The sequence below is a fragment of the Coregonus clupeaformis genome, chromosome 10 (genome assembly GCF_020615455.1).
Source record: "Coregonus clupeaformis isolate EN_2021a chromosome 10, ASM2061545v1, whole genome shotgun sequence".
In the NCBI taxonomy this organism is placed as follows: Eukaryota; Metazoa; Chordata; class Actinopteri; order Salmoniformes; family Salmonidae; genus Coregonus; species Coregonus clupeaformis.
Genome location: NC_059201.1, coordinates 37982341 through 37992828, shown reverse-complemented (window position 1 = coordinate 37992828; position 10488 = coordinate 37982341). Strand labels below are relative to the sequence as shown.

Sequence of the window (10488 nt, the reverse complement as noted above, 5' to 3'; positions counted from 1 at the left end):
TTTTTTTTTTTATGAAAGAATATCAAGATATATTGGAAAATTATGTTATTCTCACACACACACACACACACACACACACACACACACACACACACACACACACACACACACACCGAAACACAGCTGTCTGTTTAGTTTATTGCGTTGAAGGAGGTGAGGTGTGGAGGTGTGTCTCTCTCGCTACAGTATAGGTAAGAGTTATTCCTCTGGGAACGCCATGCAGACAAAACCCTGACTGGAACTACATCCCAGTAAGTACGCTATTTCTAAATATGCCTTATTTTGAGTTTTTTTAAAGAGACATGTAAAACGTGATTGATAGAGTTTAACAGATCGCACTTTGATTGATGTGTTACAGTACTTTGAAGCTATGGGAGACTTTTCTAGGTGTGAAGATATTTCAACATCTCCAGGCGATAACAGGGTAACTGGAGCTTGGTTCCCAAGTTTCTAAACCATACTAAACCACATAGTCGCAGAAAGTAGTGGTGCTGAGGGTGCTCTGCAAAATCAAAATCAAAAATATATATTAATAAAAAAATATACAGTACCAGTCAAAAGTTTGGACACACCTACTCATTCAAGGGTTTTTCTATATTTTTACTATTTTCTACATTGTAGAATAATAGTGAAAACATCAAAACTATGAAATAACACATATGGAATCATGTAGTAACCAAAAACGTGTTAAACAAATCAAAATATATTTTATATTTGAGATTCTTCAAATAACCACCCTTTGCCTTGATGACAGCTTTGCACACTCTTGGCATTCTCTCAACCAGCTTCACCTGGAATGCTTTTCCAACAGTCTTGAAGGAGTTCCCACATATGCTGAGCACTTGTTGGCTGCTTTTCCTTCCCACTAAACCAAACCAGATGGGATGGCGTATTGCTGCAGAATGCTGTGGTAGCCATGCTTGTTAAGTGTGCCTTGAATTCTAAATAAATCACAGACAGTGTCACCAGCAAAGCACCCCCACACCATAACACCTCCTCCTCCATGCTTTACGTTGGGAACTACACATGCAGAGATCATCCGTTCACCCACACTGCGTCTCACAAAGACACGGCGGTTGGAACCAAAAATCTCCAATTTGGACTCCAGACCAAAGGACAAATCTCCACTGGTCTAATGTCCATTGCTCGTGTTTCTTGGCCCAAGCAGGTCTCTTCTTCTTATTGGTGTCCTTTAGTAGTGGTTTCTTTGCAGCAATTCGACCTTGAAGGCCTGATTCACACAGTCCCCTCTGAACAGTTGATGTTGAGATGTGTCTGTGACTTGAACTCTGTGAAGCATTTATTTGGACTGTTCTTGCCATAATATGCACTTGGTCTTTTACCAAATAGGGCTATCTTCTGTATACCTCCCCTAACTTGTCACAACACAATTGATTGGCTCAAACGCATTAAGAAGGAAAGAAATTCCACAAATTAACTTTTAAGCAGGCACACCTGTTAATTGAAATGCATTCCAGGTGACTACCTCATGAAGCTGGTTGAGAGAATGCCAAGAGTGTGCAAAGCTGTCATAAAGGCAAAGGGTGGCTATTTGAAGAATCTCAAATATAAAATATATTTTGATTTGTTTAACATTTATTTGGTTACTATATGATTCCATATGTGTTATTTCATAGTTTTGATGTCTTCACTATTATTCTGCAATGTAAAAAATAGTTTTAAAAAGTGTGGCTGATTAATGGCACAATCTGGGATATTTCCTGCTGTTCAATGGTAATTTCAATTAGCTAATGATATTGTAGCGAGTTTACACCAACACCCAGCAATCTCGTTGAGAGACTCGGATTGAGTTGAGCTACCCCACAAATTCGCTATATTGGTGTTAGAAGTGGGGTGGCACCCCGGTAAAGTATGTCCCAAAGGTATGGGCACAAGGGACTTGTGAATTATGGAGACATGTTAGTACAACACCTAACCTGGACCTCTTTGTGTAACAGTTAAGCTATTGGACTAACAGTCGCAGGGACCTGGGTTTGGATTTGAAAGTAGTTACATTTTCTCAGCCCCATCCCTTAACTTTATACCAAACCAAGTGGTGGGGCTGCCATCTTTTTGTATTTTTTGGTATTTTATTAGGATCCCCATTAGCTGCTGCAAAAGCAGCAGCTACTCTTCCTGGGGTCCACACAAAACATGAAACATAACATAATACAGAATATTAATAGACAAGAACAGCTCAAGGACAGAACTACATACATAATTTTTTAAAAGGCACACGTAGCCTACATATCAGTACATACACACAAACTATCTAGGTCAAATAGGGGAGAGGCGTTGTGCCGTGAGGTGTTGCTTTATCTGTTTTTTGAAACCAAGTTTGCTGTTTATTTGAGCAATATGAGATGGAACGAAGTTCCATACAATAATGGCTGAAATACAAACTCAAGGACTGTGGCTTTAAAGAAATTTGTAGCCAGGATCAGATGAAGATTTTATTCTTTGTCATATGTGCTATTTTGTTCTGAAAAGGTTATCTTCAGCATAATGCTGAAGTATCTCATGGTGATATGCTTTTGCGCAATCTCCTACCCACATTGGAACCCCAAGGTTGGTTTTGTAATCTAGTCACTGTTTTATGAAAATGATAAATAAACTCAACGACATTTGCATGGGGTGCTCAAGGGAACACTAGCTGTTCTTTCCAGGCCTATAGTGGTCCACGGAAACACTTGACTGACTAGCCTGATCACTGACAACGATGAGAAAGCCTGTAGGGAGGAGGTCAGAGACCTGGAAGTGTGGTGCCAGGACAACAACCTCTCCCTCAACGTGATCAAGACAAAGGAGATGATCGTGGACCACAGGAAAAGGAGGGCCGAGCACGCCCCCATTCTCATTGACGGGGCTGTTGTGGAGCAGGTTGGGAGCTTCAAGTTCCTTGGTGTCCACATCACCAACAAACTATCATGGTCCAAAAACACCAAGACAGTCGTGACGAGGACACGACAACGCCTATTCCCCCTCAGGAGACAGCTGCACCATCGAGAGCATCCTGACTGGTTGCATCACTGCCTGGAATGGCAACTGCTCAGCCTCCGACTGCAAGGCTCTACAGAGGGTAGTGTGTACGGCCCAGTACATCACTGGGGCCAAGCTTCCTGCAATCCAGGACCTCTATACCAGGTGGTGTCAGAGGAAGGCCCTAAAAATTGCAGAAGACTCCAGCCAGCCTAGTCATAGACTGTTCTCTCTGCTACCGCACGGCAAGCAGTACCGGAGCGCCAAGTCTAAATCCAAAAGGCTTCTGAACAGCTTCTACCCCCCTTTTTTTACACTGCTGCTCTTACTCGCTGTTTATTATCAATTATCTATGCATAGTCACTTTACCCCTACCTACATGTACATATTACCTCAATTACCTTGACTAACCTGTACCCCTGCACATTGACTCGGTACCGGTACCCCCTGTATATAGCCTCATGATTGTTATTTTATTGTTGCTCTTTTATTTTTTACTTTAGTTTATTTAGTAAATGTTTTTTCTAAACACTTATTTTTCTTAAAATTGCATTGTTGGTTAAGGGCTTGTAGGTAAGCATTTCACGGTAAGGTCTCCACCTTTTGTATTCGGCACATTTGACAAATACAATTTGATTAGATTAGATTTCTCCTGACCCCAGTTCGGAAGATATTTCTATGGGCTGAAATAAGTAATTAATCCAGGCTAGGGTGACACAAATCCTATAAAGAAAATGTTTGGGAACATCTCTTCAGTGTAGCCCACGGATGATGGACTAAAAAAATACTATACATTGCACTGGGATGTGATTTCATTGTTTAACATTTTGTATTTTCTGAGATAATGACATTCGTTGTCCGATTTCTGTCAAGTTAGTGTAATCCAAAAGTGTAGCATTTTCCATTTTAAATTACATTTTAGAAAATAAACATGGCCAACTATTATGTGCAATTCAATTTAATGTTTTATCATTTTTATCAGAGAGAATACTATGAATCAAATTGCATGGCATCCTTTATTTATTTTTATTAACAACAAATAGCCTATAACACAATATGGAAACATATCTTGCAAAACAGTATACCAAATAACTGAGACAAAATGTATGCACAGGGGTATACACATTTAAACAAAAATACAAAAGGCTTCACACACATTTAGGGTTCACTTTGCTTTACTGTTTTTCAGACTATGCAGCATTTTCAGAAAAAATTCAAGACAAATTAAAAATCTTGGCTTTTCATTTGCGTACTTGCATTTATGTAATATTTACCTTACATAATGAAGAGATTCATTATACACTACATGACCAAAAGTATGTGGACACCTGCTCGTCGAACATCTCATTCCAAAATCATGGGCATTAATATGGAGTTGGTCCCCCCTTTGCTGCTATAACAGCCTCCACTCTTCTGGGAAGGCTTTTAACTAGATGTTGGAACATTGATGGGTGGACTTGCTTCCATTCAGCCACAAGAGTATTAGTAAGGTCGGGCACTGATGTTGGGCGATTAGGCCTGGCTCACAGTCGGCGTTCCAATTCATCCCAAAGGTGTTCGATGAGGTTGAGGTCAGGGCTCTGTGCAGGCCAGTCAAGTTCTTCCACACCGATCTCGACAAACCATTGGGGCACGTAGCATTCTCTTGGCATCCGCCAAACCCAGATTTGTCCGTTGGACTGCCAGATGGTGAAGCGTGATTCATCATTCCAGAGAACGCGTTTCCACTGCTGCAGAGTCCAATGGCGGCGAGCTTTACACCACTCCAGCCGACACTTGGCATTGCGCATGGTGATCTTAGGCTTGTGTGCGGCTGCTCGGCCATGGAAACCCATTTCATGAAGCTCCTGACGAACAGTTATTGACGTTGCTTCCAGAGTCAGTCCCATTCTGTGAGCTTGTGTGGCCTACCATTTCGCGGCTGAGCCAGTGTTGCTCCTAGACGTTTCCACTTCACAATAACAGCACCTACACTTGACCAGGGCAGCTCTAGCAGGGCAGAAATGTTATGAACTGACTTTTTGGAAAGGTGTCATCCTATGACGGTGCCACGTTGAAAGTCACTGAGCTCTTCAGTAAGGAGATTGCATGGCTGTGTGCTCCATTTTATACACCTGTCAGCAACGGTTGTGGCTGAAATAGCCGAATCCACTAATTTGAAGCGGTGTCCACATACTTTTGTATATATAGTGTATATACTTTGTTCTAATCTACATCCTTATCAAACAAAGGTAAAACATTTTTACCATCAAGCCGAACCCTAGCACCAGTTGATCTAAAAAATAGATGTTGTAGATCCATCCAAAAGATCTTAGTGCAAATACATTCAAATAATAAATGTCTTATAGTTTCATCTTCAATATTGTATGTTTATTGCCTCGTTCACAACACCTCGGAACACAGAAATCTCCGACTTCCGAGTTCAGTAGGTTCAAGACCACTGGGAACTCGGAAAAAAAGAGCTCAGACTGGGAAAAATCGTTTTGAACAGTCATTCAACTAGGAATTCCAAGTCGGAAACTCTGGCATCTTTCTAGAGCTCCGACTTTCCGACCTGATTATCACCGACTTCAAGCACCATATGCAGCGTTCAAAACAACTGGGAATTCGGAAAATACGTGGTCAAATCATGTCGTCACTGATCTTCAGGTCGGAAAGTCGGAGCTCTAGAAAGAGGCCCGAGTTCCCGAGTTGGAATTCTCAGTTGGATGACCGTTCAAATCGATATTTCCCAGTCGGAGTTCCCAGTTGTTTTGAACGCTCGGAAGTCAGAATTCTCCGAGTTCCCAGTAGTTTTGAACGCAGCAATATTTATCTACGGCTGTGTCGTCATCAAGTGAAAATATGACATCGAACAGGATCCATAGAAAGGCTGAAGAATCAAGATGGCGTCCCACGATGAGACAGGAAAGAGATTTCGATTCCAATAAACGTACTTCTTTCAAGAGAAAGTTTAAAGACTTTAAAAGTGTATTTGCGGGGAGGTGTAAATACGTTTCTGGAGAAGCAAGACGGAGCAGATACTGGTAAGAGGATTAATGGAAGATGTTATCTCAGTTTTATTTCAGGGGCGGTGGCAGGGGGAGTGAACGAGTCAGCAGCAGGCCACCGCTAGCTAGTGAAGTAGCTAGCTATCTAAGATGTGGACATTTAATATTCTGTATGTCTGATCCTATTCATAACATAGTTATGTACTTAGTTAGCTATGTGCCAGTCTTTTGGCTAAGTAACGTTAAGGCCTGCGTCAGTTTGTGGGTTATTTCGTGTCATCCACCTAACGTCGTTAGCTAGCTAACTGGTCATGAAAATGTTAGCTAGCTAACTAATTTGTAGCTAACGTATTAGTTAGGCAGCCCGACTTGCTAACTGGCAAAATGCCGTCCTCCATGTTCAATTACTCGTCAATTAATTGTTTTCCAAACATACCCGCCAGGCCCCTCTTGCCTTGGTCACATTACGTTAAATCACTCACTCAAAACTAGCTTCCAGTAGCTAACCAGGCACAGGCGGAGCGCTATCTAGCAAGCTATTAGCTGTCAAAGTGGCTAGGGGGTTAGCACTTACTGTACTGTAGCCTACATCATATCTACGTTTTCTACTAACTAGCTAGCAAACTTTACACATCAGACAGGATGGGGTACATCTATAATTAATTACCTATCTGTCACCTTAAAAATAAGTTTTAGCTACTCTTGCTAACCTCTGATGCAGGTGGATGAGTAATGTAAGTATGACTCGTTAAATGTTTCCCAGATGAGCTAACACAGTTAGCTATCAACTTCAAATTGTCAGGTGTTTATGTTGTTAAGGGTTTGAGTAAACTACACTAAGTTATATTGCTAAGGTGGACATTGCATTGACTGTTTATAGATACAACATTATGGCTGATCGAGCTAGATCTCGCTCCATGGTACGCCAATGAGTCCTCCCATGACTTGCCTAAAAATTGTCGATGTGATCCCAAGTACAAACTGTACCTGGGGGCTGCCTTACGTAACAGTTTAATAAAAGGCGATGGGTCTGTGCCTGCTGAACAGTGGTGTGAGTTATGCAATTAGTCTTGCCACTCTAACTTACTAAACTTTGTGTGTTGATTTCTGCTTATGTGCAGGTTTTACTCCACCTATCCAATCCATTGCCTTGTCTAGTCAATATTGATGAACTACTCAGTAGCCAATAGACACCGACCCTTAAACCTCAAGATGTAGGCAACAGCTATTTTGCTGAGTAACACTCATTACTTTAATCTCTTAGGCCTGTTTTCTTTCAAATAAGCCTCCTGCTGCCAAAAAGTTAATTTTAAGTCCACAATTTGTGGTCACGGGCACGGAAGCTCAAACTAGTAGTAAGGTATGTGGCAGACCGGGGTAAAGTAGGTTTTATATCAGACATTCAACAAACATTCGCCTTTAGCCTATGTAAACGTTGACAACAATTTCCATTACTCTCTGATTACTACAAAGGATCTTTCACAATCAAATGTTTATGTTAGGGACCGGCAGATTTCTTGTTTAGGTTTTTTGAATATCTTAGTGATGTGGTTAATTCCACTAATAATAAAAATATGTAATAATAATATGCCATTTAGCAGACGCTTTTATCCAAAGCGACTTACAGTCATGTGTGCATACATTTTTACGTATGGGTGGTTCCGGGGATCGAACCCACTATCCTGGCGTTACAAGCGCCATGCTCTACCAATTGAGCTACAGAGGACCACAAGTACTGGAAACAATAGAACACTATGAAAAATCTGGGAAACCAGGCCTGCTATTCATAGCAGAATTTGAAAAGGCATTTGATAAAGTACGACTGGGGTTTATATATAAATGCCTGGAGCATTTCAATTTTGGAGAATCTCTTATAAAATGGGTTACAATCATGTATAGTAACCCTAGGTGTAAAATAGTAAATAATGGCTATTTCTCAGAAACAAAGGTGTCATTGTACACTGATGATTTATGTTTTCTTTTAAATCCACAACTTGAATCCCTCCACAGCCTCATAGAGAATCTAGATCTAGTACATTTTCTAACCTCTCTGGATTACAACCAAATTATGATAAATGTACTATATTACGTATTAGATCACTAAAAAATACAATTTTTACATTACCATGTAGTTTACCAATAAAATGGTCTGATGGTGATGTGGATATTCTCGAAATACATATCCCAAATGAAATAAATGATCTCACTCCCAAGAAAAATTATAGAAAGTTAGCAAAAATAGATAAGATCTTGCTACTATGGAAAGGTAAATACCTGTCAATTTGTGGAAAACTCACCCTGATTTAACTCTTTAGTATTATCCCAGTTTACCTATTTGCTTATGGTCTTGCCTACGCCTAGCGAACAGTTTTTTAAATTATATGAGAAAAAAAGATTCAATTTTATTTGGAACGGCAAGCCAGACAAAATTAAACGGGCCTATTTCTATAATGAATATGAATTCGGAGGACAGAAATTATTCAATATTAAGGCATATGACCTATCACTAAAAGCTTCAGTTCATACAAAATGTATACTTATGAATTTATTTGCAAATTATGGTGGAAAATAAGTATTTGGTCAATAACAAAAGTTTCTCAAGACTTTTATATACCCTTTGTTGGCAATGACACAGGTCAAACGTTTTCTGTAAGTCTTCACAAGGTTTTCACACATTGTTGCTGGTATTTTGGCCCATTCCTCCATGCAGATCTCCTCTAGAGCAGTGATGTTTTGGGGCTGTCGCTGGGCAACACGGACTTTCAACTCCCTCCAAAGATTTTCTATGGGGTTGAGATCTGGAGACTGGCTAGGCCACTCCAGGACCTTGAAATGCTTCTTACGAAGCCACTCCTTTGTTGCCCGGGCGGTGTGTTTGGGATCATTGTCATGCTGAAAGACCCAGCCACGTTTCATCTTCAATGCCCTTGCTGATGGAAGGAGGTTTTCACGCAAAATCTCACGATACATGGACCCATTCATTCTTTCCTTTACACGGATCAGTCGTACTGGTCCCTTTGCAGAAAAACAGCCCCAAAGCATGATGTTTCCACCCCCATGCTTCACAGTAGGTATGGTGTTCTTTGGATGCAACTCAGCATTCTTTGTCCTCCAAATACGACGAGTTGAGTTTTTACCAAAAAGTTCTATTTTGGTTTCATCTGACCATATGACATTCTCCCAATCCTCTTCTGGATCATCCAAATGCACTCTAGCAAACTTCAGACGGGCCTGGACATGTACTGGCTGAAGCAGGGTGACACGTCTGGCACTGCAGGATTTGAGTCCCTGGCGGCGTAGTGTGTTACTGATGGTAGGCTTTGTTACTTTGGTCCCAGCTCTCTGCAGGTCATTCACTAGGTCCCCCGTGTGGTTCTGGGATTTTTGCTCACCGTTCTTGTGATCATTTTGACCCCCACGGGGTGAGATCTTGCGTGGAGTCCCAGATCGAGGGAGATTATCAGTGGTCTTGTATGTCTTCCATTTCCTAATAATTGCTCCCACAGTTGATTTCTTCAAACCAAGCTGCTTACCTATTGCAGATTGTCTTCCCAGCCTGGTGCAGGTCTACAATTTTGTTTCTGGTGTCCTTTGACAGCTCTTTGGTCTTGGCCATAGTGGAGTTTGGAGTGTGACTGTTTGAGGTTGTGGACAGGTGTCTTTTATACTGATAACAAGTTCAAACAGGTGACATTAATACAGGTAACGAGTGGTGGACAGAGGAGCCTCTTAAAGAAGAAGTTACAGGTGTGTGAGAGCCAGAAATCTTGCTTGTTTGTAGGTGACCAAATACTTATTTTCCACCATAATTTGCAAATAAATTCATAAAAAATCCTACAATGTGATTTTCTGGATTTTTTTCTTCTCAATTTGTCTGTCATAGTTGACGTGTACCTATGATGAAAATTACAGGCCTCTCTCATCTTTTTAAGTGGGAGAACTTGCACAATTGGTGGCTGACTAAATACTTTTTTTCCCCACTGTACATATTAGGGCTGTCCCCAACAACAACAAAATAATAATCTTGGTCAACCAAAAGTTGTCTGTTCTTTCGACCAATGGGTTGGTTGACATTTAAAAAAAAAAGTATTTTTCCACAAAAAAAAAAAAATATATATATATATATATATGCATTGAGCTTGTCTGATGCTTTAAGCTTACTGTTTGATGAAATAAGACACGAGGGAGCCAGAGATTTAGATAACCAGAAGAAAAAAACTTTAACCTGACCCAGCCATTCGCCTCCCTCTCCTGCTGGCTTTCACAGATTGTGCCATTACACTCCTGAAGTTGGCTGTAATAAGCTACACGAGGAGTCGTCAACCTTTCTCATGTGGAATGACAATTTATCTTACCATTTCTACCGGTCTGCCTGCCAGTTATGGTTTTCATATGCACATTTTCATGGAACAGTTTCATTTCATTTATAATAATGTCTTCATATCTCAAATTCATTGTCATGTGGTTAATCAAAATTATATCCAAATTTTACATTTACATTTTTACATTTTAGTCATTT

The 10488-nt window shown here is 40.5% G+C and overlaps 1 protein-coding gene across 1 annotated transcript in view; it reads left to right on the top strand.

Moving 5' to 3' along the window:
- Positions 1 to 5851: 5851 nt before the first annotated feature.
- LOC121575504 (ubiquitin-associated protein 1) overlaps positions 5852 to 10488 on the top strand; it is a 30682-nt gene continuing 26045 nt past the window's right edge. Inside the window, exon 1 of the mRNA XM_041888627.2 lies at positions 5852 to 6005. The gene's annotated coding sequence lies outside the window, so the exon portion shown is untranslated. The remainder of the gene's footprint in view (positions 6006 to 10488) is intronic.